Below are 17024 nucleotides of genomic sequence, written 5' to 3'. Positions count from 1 at the left end.
CCCAAGGTAACATAAGAGTGGACTCAGTATCAGAAATGTCCATGCTTTCAGTTTCAGAGATTAGCTATGTAATAAATCCTGTTGACTGATACATTGTCTACTTTTTGAAATAATCTCTGACATAAAGGGAAAAATAAGTACCTGCCCACCACCTGCCTTCCCCCAAGCAGCACGTTCTTCATTGGTTCACTTGCTTTCCTTTTTTTAACTTGAAAATACAACAGCTGTACTTAGTGGCTGACAGGTTCACTTTTCTGTGGCTAGGAATAGCTGGCACAGTTTCAGGATATCAAACTTCGAAAGCCACTTAAATCCAGTGTACATTGCACCATTGGGTTTGTGGAGAATCTAGAGCCCTTAATCTGAGTGCAGTCTCATTGATACAAATCCTCTCTTGGTGAATGGATTCTTTTTCCAGAAATGGATTGTACTGTTTGGCAGTTTCGACAATTCCCCCTGCATGTCACCCCCCTCACGAGTAAGTGCCTGTTGACTTCCATTATGACAGTCCACTGGATATACTTATTATGGTCTTATCCAGGGAAAACCACCAAGGAAGGCTAGCAGAAACATGTTTTGTTTTCAAGTGCATCCTTAGGATGCTCATTGCTGGTGCCTGAGCGAAGACTTCAATAACAAGCATGCAAACAGACTTTTTACCTCATTTGAGCAGGGACAGAAAAATAAATAGCTAGGTTTCTCTAGAGAATGCCATAATATGAATTTTTTAAGTTATTCTCCATGACCTCTTGCAGACTGAAAGCTCCTCTCTAAATTCTGTTTATTTTTCAGGACTGTTTCTTTGTGTGCCTGGAGCTTCATCAGCATAGTGATATTTGAAATTCATTCTTTTTGAATATCTCTTACAATTATTAAAAATGACTAAGAATTTGCATCTAGACACTATGGATGGCACATCCACCATTTGAATTAGAAGCCCTGCAAGAGGGAATATGCACAAGTAATATATAACCTGGATTCATCATTCTTATGCTATTGTTTATGTTCTATTTTTCTCTACTAGTTTAATTTTGGAGATTTCCGAATTCAGATTTACTTCTAACATCTTTCTTAAGAGCACCTAAGCCTTTGATGTCCAATTCCTTCACAATTGGAAGTAATCTAATCCATAAACTTTGGTCTTTGTTTATATAGTTTTTTTTAAATCATATCGAACTTCAAAATCAAGTAAATTCTTCTACATTTTACATGAGTCAACTGAAATAAAGACAATCAAATATTACTATAGGTGATGCACAATATTTCCTCTTTGGTTCTTTACATTTCTAATAAATACCACTTACTTTATCTTCTCGAACTCATTGTCCGTTTTTAGAGCAGGGGAAGGGGAAAGATAGAGATGATCACAAGTCAAGTAACCTTTGTCAAAATTTTACCATAAATTAGGAACAATTATACAGATTTTCACTGAATCTTCACAGAGATCCTCTGAAGTGAGAAAAGTCTAGAAAAGTCCTATGAAGTTGAAAAAGTGAAAAAAACAAAACAAAAACACACATACGCTCAGGTATAGATGAAAGACCCAGGCACGATTTGAATTCATTTCTTCTCTTTCCCCTATCACATGACTTTTCTTAGGTTTAAGATTTTTTTGTTCCTTTAAACCTCTGAGCCTGGGCATTTGTAGTTTTATCAACTCAGTAGGACAATAATGCTCTTCTTTTAGTGTTTGCAATGATTAAGAATCCCGGATAATTCTTAATATGTCTGCCAAGGGACTGTTGGAATAGCCATTCTATTTAGATAGACTCCTACACTTGTTTACTACACTACTTTAAGTGGGGATTCTGAATGTTCCTAATGGGTGAAAGTGGGTGACTGCGTGCTGGGAGGAAGCCCTGAAGTTGTTTCAGCTGTTAACATCAATTCTGAGTACAGCCAATCAGGCCTGAAATCCCTGTTATCCAAAGCTATGTACTTTACAGATCGTTTTAATTTATTCTGTAGTAATAAGAGGTGAGAAGTTCATGTGCGTGTTAGTTTTCCTGGCAAAAGCGAAGTGGGTTGGAAAGGCATTGCAGCTTCTATTCATCTTCCCAAATATACTGCTGACCTCCAAAGGGAAGCTCTTTCTAATAACAACCCTCCATGCCTTGAGTATTTTGGGGTAAGACATTAAAGGGCATCACTCAAGCTAAATCTCACGGCTACCACTGGACTATGGATCACTGATGAATGAGCCAGCAGTTGAATGTTTAGCAGGCTGTGACGACTTTGCACGGAAATATGAAAATTTATTACCAGCTCGCCACATCAGCGCCTGCCCTGCCTTGTATTTCTCGTCCCCTCGCGATGTATACTCCCACTCCATCTGACAGTCAAACCCCTTCTCGCCCCAGTGGTGCCTCCCCCAGAGAGAATAGATGATTTAAACTGTCACGGAGTCCTTGCTGTCATTTTTCCAGAGCTCAGGGTTTTTGTTTGTTTGTTTAAATGATTGCTATTAATTGTCTTGCTTTCCATATGACCTTGTCTATGGGGCTAAAGGGTGTCATTTCCGTGTGCTACAGAATTTGTGCAGCCCCAAAACTATATGCGGTGGGGTGGGGGGAGAAAGAGGCAGAAGGGGAAGGAAGCAGAGAGGAGAGCCAGAGAGAAGAGGAAGGAGGAGAGACAGGGAGAGCAGAGCATCAGGCAGACAGGCGCTGCCAGCCAATCACAGGCGCGCTCCGGAGCTGCAGAGACCGAGCCTGGGAGCCCAGGGCTGGAGGTGCGCGGAGCCCGAGTCTGGGCTCTCCGAGGACCGCGAGCAGCTGCGCCCAGAGCTCTGGGAAAGTCCCCTCCTTGCTTCTCATAATTTAAGTTCCTTTCCACCAGTTAGGGCAAGTCAGCCAAGGTAAGGTTTTAATAATACCTGCCACTTTACTCTGTCGTGACATTAATATTTGTGTGCAGTGGAGATGCCTACCCCGTTCTGAGTCAAACTGTATTTGGTGAAATCTTCCTCTGGATGGATTTCACGGGGTCTGGTGCTAATGGGAAAGTTGTAGCTCATGCCGGCAGCCTTACCGCTAGTGTGAATTTGTATTTTCGTATGCAGGAATGTTGCCATAGAGCCTATGGAACGTGAGTCTGCTAATCCAGCTGGGTCTCTGTTTATGTTGGTCTGTGGATGTGCTGTTATCTGCCCTGCCCCTGAAGAAGTTGGAATGATACTCTGCAAAGCACATTTGAATAGTGATGGCATCAGTATAAGCTGTCGTTGATGCTTATCTGTAAAAGTGAGGGAAAGCATCATCAGAATCAAACAGGGACGTGGAAATCGGATCTTTGATACAGCTTTTTAATTATTGTCTTTCCAGTATCCTCTAAAATTGCGTGCTATCTGAGCACTGAAACTGCAGCAGGGCGATCCTCATATTTTCTTTTCTTTTTTCATTTTTTTTTCCTTTCCAAGAATTGTTTACATAAATGCATATTCAGGCTTAAGGTGAAACTTTTACTTTTTTTTTTTTTTTTTTTTTTTTTTAAGGGCAGTACAAATGATGCATGTAAAGAAATTAGACAGGCTCCTGTGAACAGCAACACACTTACTTTATTTAGTATATGTCCTTATGTTTGTGAACTCTCATTCAGTACCTTTTCTTAACTTCCTGAAGCTGGTTCATTTCAGTGTAGAAATAAATATTATTTTGTCTTAAATTTCACATTTTAAAACCAAGGTAAAATTGTGCCTCATGCACATTCCTCTGTGAGTGTGTGTGTGTGAGTGTGTGTGTGTGTGTTGTGTGTAGATGTGGAGCTAGGCAAACCTCTCATACGTAACAGGTGAAAAATGAGAATTTTATTAGTGAGGGTTATTAATTGTTTTAAATCTAATATCCATGGTGTTTTATGAGCTTTCTCTTAGCCACGTATCAACAATCCTTGCTTTTTCCTTGTTGGAACTCTAGAAAAATAAAATAATTAGCTAAAAATATTATGGTCCTCGGTTTGCTCAGGTGATGGCATCGGTGCTGTGAGCAGAGAGACAGATCAGAGAAGATTTTGTTATGCAGCCAGAAAACTAACTACAGGCTCTGCCTGTGTTTTCCAACCTTTATTTTTCGTGCTGGGATCACTAGCAGATTTTTCCATGCAGGGGGCTTTCCTTCTGTGGTGATTGTTCTCCTCTATTTTAGTGCACTTGTCTTATCAGAGAACATATTTAATTCTAAATCAAGAGTTTGAAGTCCAGACTACATTGCAAGTGTACCTTGTGGGAAGTGGGAGGAGGAAGGAAGGATGTGATACTAGTAGAATTAGTTCTGAAGCATTCTGGTCCAAGCACCAATCACCACTGCTGTTTTCTTCAAGACTCTTGTGATGTATTTAATTCCAGATTTACTGATAATAAATTAACCTGGTATAGATCACCCCATTACTCACTGCATAAGGCATTCACTTAATGGGCTTTGGTGGATAATTGTTTTATAAATCATAATTCTGATGCTTTTATTCAGAGAGATAGCTAACCTAAGAAAACAGAGAATGGTGCTAATGGTCAGAATCGATTTCCTACCTGACAACATGGGGAGGTAGAAAATGAGGATATGCTATTTTAGCTGCAAAGAGTGCCCAAAGGAAGATAACCCAATGGCAAAGGAGAATATAATAGTAAAAGGAAAGTAAGTGACTAGAAACTCTAGCTGTAACTGAATCCAGTAAATGCTGAATATAACTAGTTATACCAGATGCAGTGAGGGGGTGGGCTAAACCAGTACTTGAGTAAGCCTATACTTTGTGCAATTAGAAATTATTATTCTTCACAATGACCTATTTCAACTGGATATAGTGGAATGATGACAGTGAATGAGTCAGCCAAACTTTATAAATTTTTTAGATGAAGGTTACTATATATAGTAAATATGCTTTTTCTCCATTGGCTAATATAAATAGAATTATTATGAGTTGTATTGATTTTTGTGGCCTAATGAATACAGACCACATGTTTACAAGTCTATATGTCCTGCCTATTCTGTTTTTGGCTTATTGATGATTAAGAATTGAAAGAATATCTGCATCCTCACTTAATGGTCCTCTAGAATCTAAATGAACATGCATGTTCATTTCAACAGATTCAAGAAAAAAACTATTGAACTTATTGACCGAGAAAAACATACTTATCTTAAACCCATATATCTGATACAGTATAGTCTAGGGGAGAGTAGTAGAGTACATTGGGGGAATGAAGACATGGTGTGTAAGGTGTTCTTTTGTTTTTTTAAGATGAGTACTTTACACTTTTTAATTTGCTTAATGATATGTCTTCATTATGGTTGCATTATACATGTTTATACAATTATATTAGAGATTGGAGTTTCTTAACTTTCCTGATGTTGATATTTGCCACTGTATCAACATCCCAGGTGGTGTCCTGTGCTTCATAATCTGCTTAGCAATGTCCCTGTTCTCTACTTACTACATGTTGGTAGCAGTACCCTAAGTTGTGACTGTCAAAAACATTCCTATACACTGTTAGCTATTCCATGGGGGACATTGTGTATACACCCCCATTAAGAACCACTTCTGTTAATAAAAAATAAGCATGTGTATATAAGATAGAGAAAGCAGGCACGTGTACCCTGTATATTTAGGAAGTTGCCCATGTAAACTTTAGTTTGGCTGCTCTGCAGATCCTCTCTGTCCTCTTGCTTTGATAATTAGTGAATTTCAATGTAAGGTTCTAATATGGCGAAAGACCTTATCAGTATCATTTTCCAGTATAACTGAGAGATTAGGACTATATCATCATACACGAGCATATAGGGGCATAAGAATAGCACAGTGCAGCTGTTGAGTTGAAGACAAATTTCACTTTTTTTCTTATGAACTTTTAATATAAATTTAAGTAAATGAAAGATATTGATTTTCTCTACAATTGCTTTATTATTTTGGAGGAAATCTTTGTATGTGTAGGTTATTGGAAAAGGATGTACACTCTAGAATTCTGTATGGTTAGATTTGTTTTAAGTGTTCAAAACCTCTACAAGTAAAAGAAAAGTATCTTGGTTTAAAAAGAAGAATTTTTAAGCAATGGTGACCTTTAGCACCATAGGTTAGTATTGAGCCCGACAATTTAAGGACATGGCAGAACTTTGGATACTGTCATGAATTACTACATACCACATGGCTTCTCTGTAGGTCGTTTTCCTCTTTTGTTAAAAGCGATTAAAAGATTAAAATAGGTACAGAAACAAAACATACAGAGTGCTATAGTTAGTTGTAATTTGTAAGTACCTATGCCAATTTTGGTAAGTTTTCATTCATTGAGTGTACTTAGTGATTCCTTGAGGAAGAATTGATTCAGCATGGGAAATTCCAGGTATTCTAAGATGGATAAAAAAAATCTACAGAATTCCTACTCTTCTCTTTAAAAATGCTTTCCCATGAAGGAATAATAACAGATTCAATTTTAAATTTTGTGATGTGGAAATCATAGTGTTTAGTATTACTCATTTCCATTCTCGTTTTTTCCATATTTAATTATTGTTGTTAAAATACAGAAATGGTAAATATATGAGTTGAGATGTACTTTTCAACAGTAAATATCAGTGCAAATGTATATATTTTTAAATTACATTTTCTATCAATAGATTGATATGGGCATCTTTGTGCAATTATAAATCACACAAATTATAAAGGAAAAGATACAATGATACATGCACATGCATACCTTCACATGAACAAATATTTGGAATGTAAATACCAGTTGATATTGTACGCAACTAAGTATATGCAACTGCTTTTATAGCTTGTTTGTCTTCCATGTAATCATATACATAATTTGTAATTGTTTAAAACAGTCTGTTGTGTCATTATGCACAAATTTGATATTTGACTCAATGTTAGAGACATGCATTTGCTTAAAACTTTTTCTCATTAAGTTTGGGTACTTCAGATTGGTAGGTGCCATGTCATATTGAGTATGATTCACTTTGATTGTTGCATATGATTATAGGGATATACTACCATTTATTTTAGTAGTCCCTTGCTAAAATATTTTAATGAAGAGTAAGGAGGCCAACACAAATTAAATAATTTAGTATCTCTATCTGTGCTCATAATGTTTTGACTAAGTGTAGTACATGTTCCAGGAAGATATTTCCAGAAAAGTAAACAGAGAGGAAAAGTAGAATCAGATATAATAGGCACATTTGCTGTGCTGCATCCTAAATGCCCAGATGTTGCTTCTATGGAAGATGAATGTCGATTTACACATTGCTAGGCTACATAAATTTAGGAAAATTATTCTCAAAATAATATGAATAAAGTTTAATTGTGGAAGTAGTCAGTATTTTATTGACACAAATTCTTAAATTATGACAGGTTCTTCAATTTCAACACTTAATCTTACTCAAGATTATACTTGCACTGCATAGATCATGATGGGTGAAGTCATTAGTCAAAATAATTCAGGTTTTCTATATTTTCCACTAAAGAAGAATTCAACTCTCATTTCCATTTCATAATAAATTTTCATGAACATAAATATCCTCAAATAGGTATTTGTTGTCCTTATGTTGAGGACTTTTGTGTTGATCTGTAACTTATAATTGACTTTTATGTTATTATACATTATGAGAGGTAACTGACAATTGTACTTGAGATATTTTTAGTTAACCAGTTATGAGTGGTATTTTAAAATAAATCTACCTAGGTTAAACACAAGATCATCAATATAATATAAACAAGACACAAGCTATGATACTCTATTGAATTATTATATTATAAAAAATTTTCAAACCAGTTTGACACAGGTGTGATAAAACTCTTACTTACATTTATTTCTGGAAACATGAAAATTAATAGATTTCTTGAAATACTTATTTTTGAAAAACAATTTACAATTAATTGTCAAAGAAAGAAAGGGTTTTATTAAATAACTTTTAGAAGTAAATCATTAGAAAATCATCAAAAATATCAAAAAGGAGTAAAAAATTCCCCACCAAGTTGAAATTAATTTAATAATTTGAATCAATCTATATTAATAAATTTCTAGAAAAAGCAATAATACATTAAACTTGAAACATAATTTTATGTGTGTTTTGATTTTGAAAAGGATAACAAAATCCATTTTGGCTCAAAAATAATTTGGGATAAATATAATATTTTGAGATAAATATGTGTGCCCCTCACACTTTTCTTATTGTTCACATTATCTTTATTTTTTAGGTATGTATAATTAGTAATTTTAGCTGCAACACATGCTATAATTTGAATGAACCTTGACAGTAGAAACAAAAATATATTTTAGTTATGTGCAAGTTTGCTGGTTTTATGGAGAACACCTTTATTGACTGATTGGTTCTATTTCACTTTAGATGTAGATGAGAAAGTTGTGTTGTTCAGATAGAAAAGTGAACTAGTTCTCTTTTCTAACCTTTATAGTAACCTTTTCTATTTTGTTTATCAATATTCTACTCATAGAAATTCGTCCGATTTTCTTAAAAAAACCTATTAAATATTAAATTGTATTTCCTCTACTATGTACTAAATTATGATCGTGTATTCATTCATTGATGGAAGTTGAAGTGTATTTGGGAAGAATGATGGGAATCAAGTCCACAACAATAATTTTATGATATTTGTGTAAAACAATTCATTAAAGAGATAAAGAAAAAGAGAGAAATGGGAAACAAAAGTTCCAAAGATAGGAATGGTGGCTTTATGTTTAGGTATAATGTCTAGGAAGCCCTCACTGAAGACTACTTTGAGTAAAAGACTTGGAAGAAGTGTCGATATGAACAGTGCTGATATCTTGGAAACCATATTCCAGGAAGAGTGAGAAATACAGAATTCCTAGGGGCAGAGCTCACCTGCCTATTTGAAAAGTAGAAGGACAGCACAACCTGAGTTAAGTAAGAGCAGCTTAGCCCTCATGAGTTTAAAACTTCATTATTAATGCAACAGTGTTGCAAGGTGTGGCAAAATGGAAGACCTTCAGGTCATAAGAGCTACATTCTCAAGCAGGGATCAGGGTCATTTATAAGAAGGACTTTCAGGAACCAGTTGGCTCTCTTGCCCTTCTTGCTTCTACTATGAATTAATACAGCAACAAAGCACTCACCACATACTGGAGCCTTGGTTTTGGACTTCTCAGCCCTCACAACAAAAAGGAAATATATTTTTACTTTTTATAAATTACTCTGCCATTTTGTTAAAGCAGCATAAAATGGATAAGATCCTGCAGAGTAGTGTTAGTACTTTCTATTTCTCCTTAGGAGAGTTGAAGTGATCAGATATTTCTTAGCAGAGAATTGGCATTATCTGTTTTACATTTCAACAAGGAACTCTGGCCGCTGCAGTTAGGTTAGAGAGGAGCCAGGATAGGTTCAGTGAGCTCAGTTACTATTCTGATTAAGGGACTATATGCTATTTTGCTATCCTACTAGTGATTTATGCCTGGACTTTGAAGTACAAGAAAGATCATTAAGATCTGAATATATTTCTGAAAAGAGATAGTGGTGACTTGCAGCAGAGCAACAGCAGTTGAGACAGAGGGCAGAGGTAGTATTCTATTTTCACCTTGAAAATAAAGCTGAGAGGTTCTCATATGCTATGGTATAGGAGAGAAAGAAGGTAAAAGGTCAAATTTTATTTATGTGCTAAACAAGAAGGATGAAATTGGTGTTTCCTAAAAAGGGAAAGAATGGAGGAAAAGCAAATTTTCAGGAAAAGGAGAGAAACAGTAGAAATGAAGAAGTGAGGTTCCCACGTGGGGGTGTCAATGGGTCTGTTGCACACACAGTTCACAGCCTGGGGGAGACTCTGTGATGAACGTGAGAGACTATAAATGCTCATAGACTGCTTTGAAAAGTAAAGAAACTGTGAGAGAAAATATGGAAAACACTTGGGCCAGGACCTGGAGCAACCAACACTGAAAGCTTGGGAAGAAGAGGAAGCATCAACCCCAGAAGCTGAGAAGTAGTTGGAGTGAGAGGAGGGACTCCAGGAGTGTCTTAAAATCCTGGGAGAGATGGAGTTGAAGGAGAGATTGTTTTGAAAAGTGACTTAAATAGTTGAAATGTAAATTCCCAAATATATCAACATCTATGTTGCTTGGTCTGAATACTCTTCATTTCTTCACATTAATATGTTGGAAAACTAATCTTCAGTGGAACAGTATTGAGATGTGGGGTTTCGAGGTCATGTGGTCTCTCAGGAATGAATTGATGTTAGGATAAAGCAGGCTTAGAGTGGGTTCTCTTTTACTCTTCTGCCATGTGAGAACACAGCAAAAAGATTCTTACCAGATGTTAGTGCCACGACCTTGGACTTACCAGCCCCCTAGATGAAAGAAAACAAATATCTGGTTTTTGCAAATTTTCCAGTCTTATGTATTCTGTTATAGCAACACCAAACAGACTTAGACATGCATTATGGACATTTTACTATGGACATAATGTATTCCTTGCCTAATTTTTTTAATGCTCAACTTAATGGGCCTGTGTTATAATTGCTTGCTTTATTCAGACATTAATTTATGGTAATCATTTTAGATTCAATGTAAGTCTGACACTATACACAACTAGAAAATTCTTGATGTTATAATGACAAATATGGCCACAAATCTATTGTTTTACTCATCCATGGATTTTATTCATTACTATAGTTCTTGTCTTCTAATGTATATCACTTTCACCAAATGCTTGTCTTCCAGATATGACTACTTTTTATTATATAGTATATCTCATTTATTAATAATTCTTTAAAATTTTATTATCAACCTAAGAATATTTTACAAATAATTTTAATGAAATAAGAGTAGATATATAAAAACCTTCATCCCTTAATATTCTGATTAAGGGACTGTATGCTTTTATTTCACTATACTACTAGTGATTTATGCCTGGACTCTGAAGTACAAGAGATCATTAAGAACTGAGATACAAATCTGCAGTTTCAGCACTGAGTATGAGATGACTGTTAAGTTGTGAAACTCTTTGTGCAAAAATGCAAGAATAATGTGTTTCAAGATTATTTCAATGATGCTAACAACATTGAAAACATTGTTTTAAGGCAGACATAATGGCACATGCCTGTAATTCCAGCGACTCAGAAAGCTGAGGGAGGAGGACCTGCAAGTTCAGGACTGGTCTCAGCAATTTAAGAGGCCCTATACAGCTTAGTGAGAATTTGTCTTAAAATAGAAAACAATATATAAATAAGGCTGATGATGTATCTCAGTATTAAAGCATCCCTGGTACAATTCCTAGTACTTAAAAAATAATTTCATGTAACTAATTCACAACACACTCACACACGCAAACACACACACTACCACCACCACTACTACCATCACCATTAACAGCAGCTATAAAATCCCACTTTTTCTTAAAGTACTTTTTCAATGATCAGTTTGATTACCTAGCTCTTGTTCAACTGAGCTTCACTCTGAATGTTTACTTCCCAGATAAATTAAGTGATGTAGATTCTGAAACTCAGTCTTATGTGACAAGTTACAATAATTTTTAAAAAAATGTTAGATATTATATAAGCCCTGCTTGTGACTGCATTGAAAGCCACTGTATTTGGAAGATACTGGTCCCCCAAAATATGTACATCCTAATCCCTGAAACCTGTGATTTCTTTATGTTACATGGAAAAGGAGATTTAGAGTTGCTAATCAGAGAACCTTAGATGGGACAATCCTAGTTTAACAAGTGAACTCAATGTAGTCATAGGGTCTGTGAAGTCTGAGATAGAGGGAGGCAGAATAGATGTCGGGGATGCTTTGTGAAGACTGAATCTGAGGACACTGGTTTGGACACCAAAGAAGAGAGTCAAGAGCCAAGCTCTTTGTGCAGTTTCTTGAAACTGGAAAAGTCAAGAAAATGGATTCCTTTCTAGCACTTTTAGATCAACACACAGCTACACTAAAACCAACTTTAGCTCAGTTGAGACTCACAACTGACTTCTGACCTACAGAGCTGCATAATGATCATTTTAAAGCATATCTGTGCTGCATTTTTACTGTAGAAATAGGAATACATTAAAAATAGGTGTGTTACCAACCTACCTTATGGAAAAAAGCATCAGGTGAAGATTATGAAAAGAAGCATTAGGCCATTATTGATTTTGTAACAAAAATTCAATTGATAAAATGTTCTTACATTGTTAAAGATTGAATTGTTGAAAATATCATATCAAACCTGAAGGATATTAGAGACCTGAAGATTGTGTTTTCTCAAGAAGACAAACTTATTTTTCCTGTAAAAGAAAATAATTTATCCTATCTAATATGTACTTATGTGTCCCAAGTAATTATGCTGTATTGCAGTTTATGATTTTATTGGACTTCTGGTTCCTGTTTCCAAATGCATTTTTATAAGTTTTGAACTATTTTATATACCTCATTTAGGTAAATTATCCATTTATGTAACTATGCAAACAAAAGATAATGTATAGATAGAACACATACTAAATTTGACATATAACCAGGAACTGAGCATGTGGTTTAGTGGTAAAGCACTTACCTGGCATGTGTGAGGCCCTGGATTCTAGTACTCACACACACAAACTGATTGCCTGTTTTGTTTTGATAGTACTGAAAATTTGACTTTGAAGCTATATCACTTTTTTAAAAGTAAATTATGAGCAACTCTCCTATAGCTTAGCATAAATGTACATCTGGTATGATAATAAAGTCAGAATTAAAATGAAAATATAGAAATCCATGTACTTTTAACCATTTTAAAAGAAGTGGCTGGTATATTTTTCAGTCTTCTCAAAGAATAAAATAGGGGAAAAGTTACTTATCCTCTCAAGTTGAATGACTCTCATGTTTAAGTTATAACATTTGTAAGAATGTTCCTAAAAATGTGAAGCAAATTTTAAATACATAAAAAATAAATGATTATAGTAAGGAAAATCACCAATTATACTTGGTTAATTATAATTTTATTTCAATTTTTAAAATGCTACCTGGCTACTGTTTGCTCATAGATGTTATAAAAGCCCTTAAAAGCATATTCTTTGAGTACCATGCTCCTTATGAGCAGGATGACCTCTCCTCCTGCACCAACTATGAACTTGATGGAGAAGACAAATGCAATAGCATATATCACTCTCTCCTAAACTGGCTGGGGATGACCTTGGAAGAACTTGAACAAATTGCCCATCTGAGCTTTCTTATTGTTTATCAGACCACACCATTCACAAAATTGAATGCCAGGTAATAAAAATGTGAAAACGAGCCAAAGTTTTGGGGGTAATTTCATCTAAGTTCAGAACCTGTGGAAACACCAGCTTGCTCAGAGTAAATTAGCAGTTTGTCTGCACTCAAAATCCCTGACTGGGTACAAAGGGCAGGAATAGTTCACCATCTGTGTCCATCCCTATGACATAAAAATGTGCCACTTTCTTTTTCTCTTTGCTTTCCTGGTTTGCTGTTTTTATTCTATTTATTCCTCAAGAGATAGTATTCATTGTAACAAGGAAAAATCACAAGAAATTAAATAAGCTCCAATTCCCATTCTTAAATCCCTACTTACCTGAAATATGCACACTTTGATAATTTTCCCATCTATTCCTTTTATCAAAAAATAAATAACATAAATAAATAAATATGTATATACACACATAAACATAGATGTACTTCTACATTTTTTCAATTTTTCTTTTTTAAAACCAGTGAGTTATTTTTTAAATATTACTCTGTTCTAAATCTTTTTAAATTTTATTTATTATTTTTTACAGACTGCATTTTGATTCATTGTACACAAATGGGGTACATCATTTCATTTCTATGGTTGCACATGATATAGATTCATTATACCATTCATGTAATCATGCATGTGCATAGGGTAATGATATCTATCTCATTTCACCATTTTTCATACCCACCTCCCTCTCATTTCCCTCTATGTAATCTAAAGTTCCTCCATTCTTCTCTCACTTCCCACCCCCCACCCCTATTATATATATATTATCATCCACTTATCAGGGAAAACATTTGGCCTTTGGTTTTCTGGGATTGGCTTATTTCACTTAGCATGATATTCTCCAATTCCATTACCTGCAAATGCCAAAATATTATTCTTCTTTATGGCTGGATAATATTCCACTGTGTATAGAAGCCCTTCAACCGATGTATGGATAAAGAAACTGTGGTATATACTAAATCTTCACTTAATGTTAATTGTATCATTGACATCTTTACAAAACATAATACTGATTCTTTTATTTTTCTTATTCATTTATTAACTATTTTCAACCCTCTTTCTATCTCTCTTTCTGTATTTTGTCAGTTCTCTCTCAATTTGTGTGTATTTTTACTGTTTTCCCATTTCAATTCTATATTATTATATTTCTAAACATCCTATTTATTCCATCTGCCAATCTTTTTCTTTAATTATTAAAATCTTTTTTTATTTTTACAGACTGCATTTTAATTCACTGCACACAAATGGCGAACAACTTTTCATTTCTATGATTGTACACAATGTATATTCACACCATTCATGTAATCATACATATACATAGAGTAATACTGTCTGTTTCATTCTACTACCTTTCTACCATTCTTGATTCTACCAACATGTCCAATCTTACCATTCTTCTCCAGTACTTATAAGTCTTTTTTTCTCCAAAGTAAATCCATCTTATATACATCCTAAAGAATATACCTGAGAACTTTAAGCCCCTGTTCTTTTGAAAACCATTGATAATAAAAGACCAAGTCCACGTTTATTCCTTGAAATTTTGCAAGAAAACATCATAAGTCATTCTTCAAAACAGCTTAAAGGTCTTGAATATTACTTGACTACTGTATTCACTCTATACTCTAAAGAACTGAAGAGAGAGAGAGAGAGAAAGAAAAAGAGAGAGAGAGAGAGTTTTTCCCTTAACATTTTTCCTCTAACAATGTAAATGGACAAAAATCTTTGAGAGTTGCTGGGGTTGTCCATCAGTGGTAGAGCACTTGCCTAGCATGTGTGAGACACTGGGATCAATTCTCAGCACTGCATATAAATAAATAAAATAAAGGTCCATCAACAACTAAAAAGAAAATAAACATTAAAAGTCTGTGAGATTTTGTGTTTTCTATGATACATAAAGACATTGGGGGCATCATATGTGTGTATTAAGTAAAGTAAAATTAAAAATCATTACTTTTAGAGATTTTTAAATAGACTTTGTTGAAGTTTCATTAGAGAAAGTTTACTTTGAACCATTTAGTACTCACATGAGTAATAAAAGGAAAAAAAAAACTTCAGAAATGACTAAGCCCTGGTGTATAAATATCTCTGGTCTGAAAGTGCAAAGGCATGAATCACATTTTCTGATGGGGCGCTCTTGGGTGACTGTGATTGTGGACACGTGGAATAGCTTGGTTCTCTAAGGAAGCATCCCCATTTTCAATCCACACTGTAAAGGATTCTAAGTGTATGCAAAATGGTATTTTTAACACATAAATTTGGTATTAGCATTCTGGAAGTGCTGACTCTTCCCAGTGTAAAATTGTGGCATTCAGAAAGAAATAAACTAGGACACTCTGTCAGCATCCTGGAAATGATACTTTTTTTTTTTTTTTTTTTTTTTTTTTTAGTAAAGGAAATGGCAAATGTTTAATGTGAAAAAGAAATACATTAACTCAATGAAAAGGGTAGATTGTTCTAATCCATAGGTTTGATAAACTAGTTTATTCTTAGATACTACATGTTTATGTCCCTAATTTATTAAGTCACAAAAATCATTCTTTGAAAAATATTTGATTTTCTTAGAGGCATAAAATATTTAAAATAAGAATTGCTTCAAATCAAGACTTTTTAATTGTTATTGATCTTTCTGTTCAACTTAAATGCTCAGTCCACAGTTTGCCCTTGGTGGAAATACACTTAGATGTTTATCATAGTACTTTTTTTATATAAACTCCATAATTTACTTCTCCTCACATTTTTTTTTTCATCTAGTACCACTTGATTTTTTCCAATTTATCACATTTAATGAAAAACAACTAAGAAATTAACAGTTTTATGAATTACAAAATTAACAGGTTTTTGGCAAATAATGCTTCAGTGGAAAAAGATGAATTTCAATGTTGTATTAACTGCTATATGGATACATGATAGGTTGACATTTTTCAGAGAAGTTATTGGATTTTTAACTTTCTGGTTTATTTAATTTTATACTTATATAATTTATCACTTATAATTTACTCGTGTTCATAGTGAACCATGTTGACAGCCAATTTTTTTACTGGACTCCTAGTATGTATTAAAATTTTTGAATATAAAATCTCCTTCTTGGCCTTCTGCACTTGAGGTCTAGCAAGTACAAGTAATTTCACTGTGTAAAAGTAAATCAAAACCTTAGGCATTCCCGATTTAACCCAACAGAACATCCTTAGTAGCTGAATCAGAATGGATTGTGCACTGTCATCTTCCATTTTCCATGTGCCTTTCTACAACATCCGTATCCCTCCAACCTGGATTTCTTGGCTTGGGGTGACTACAACACAGGTGAAAGTGAAAAGGAATGAATAGAAAGACAAAATGGCAGTAATACCTTTCTATCCCCTGCAAGTATGGATTGGAACCCTGTCAATCAATGCCATTGAACTGTTGTACTCAGAGACACTGGCCACCTATGATGGCAAAGTTGAACAGCCCAAATGGGAGCATATTCCTCCTCTGCTGGTACTATTGTGGACTTTGGTACCCATGAGTGACCATACCTGCCACATAACCGAATTGAACAATGCACTTGGAAGAGACCTAATATATACACGCAAACTTACTTCCCACTTTGTCTGCAAACCTACCAATTGTGACCTTGCAAGAGTTGTCATAGAGCAACTCATGATACCTGATGGCTTTTCCCACTTGCCATGCTTTCTTCTCCAGCAGCACACACTGACATTGTATTTTAGGTTGAGGCTTTAGCTAAACACAGGACTGCTGCCTTAAACATAGATGTCAGAACTTTCGTGATAAAGAAGGCCCACAAATGTGGAAGGTGGTCCTTCAAAATAGAATGGTGGTAGGCATGATAACTGTTGTGTGTATACCTCTGAAGAT

The 17024-nt window shown here is 34.8% G+C and overlaps 1 protein-coding gene across 4 annotated transcripts in view; it reads left to right on the top strand.

Moving 5' to 3' along the window:
• The window catches only part of Cdh18 (cadherin 18), a 959213-nt gene that overhangs the window by 456163 nt on the left and 486026 nt on the right, over positions 1-17024 (top strand). For 3 of the 4 annotated variants that reach the window (XM_047555974.1, XM_047555977.1, XM_047555976.1), the window contains exon 1: positions 2735-2857. The exons of the other annotated variant lie outside the window; for it this stretch is intronic. The gene's annotated coding sequence lies outside the window, so the exon portion shown is untranslated. Of the gene's footprint in view, positions 1-2734; positions 2858-17024 lie in introns of those variants that run through there. 4 annotated transcript variants of the gene reach the window in all.

This window comes from Sciurus carolinensis, chromosome 6 (genome assembly GCF_902686445.1).
Source record: "Sciurus carolinensis chromosome 6, mSciCar1.2, whole genome shotgun sequence".
NCBI lineage: Eukaryota > Metazoa > Chordata > Mammalia > Rodentia > Sciuridae > Sciurus > Sciurus carolinensis.
This window is presented reverse-complemented; position numbering and strand designations above follow the sequence as displayed.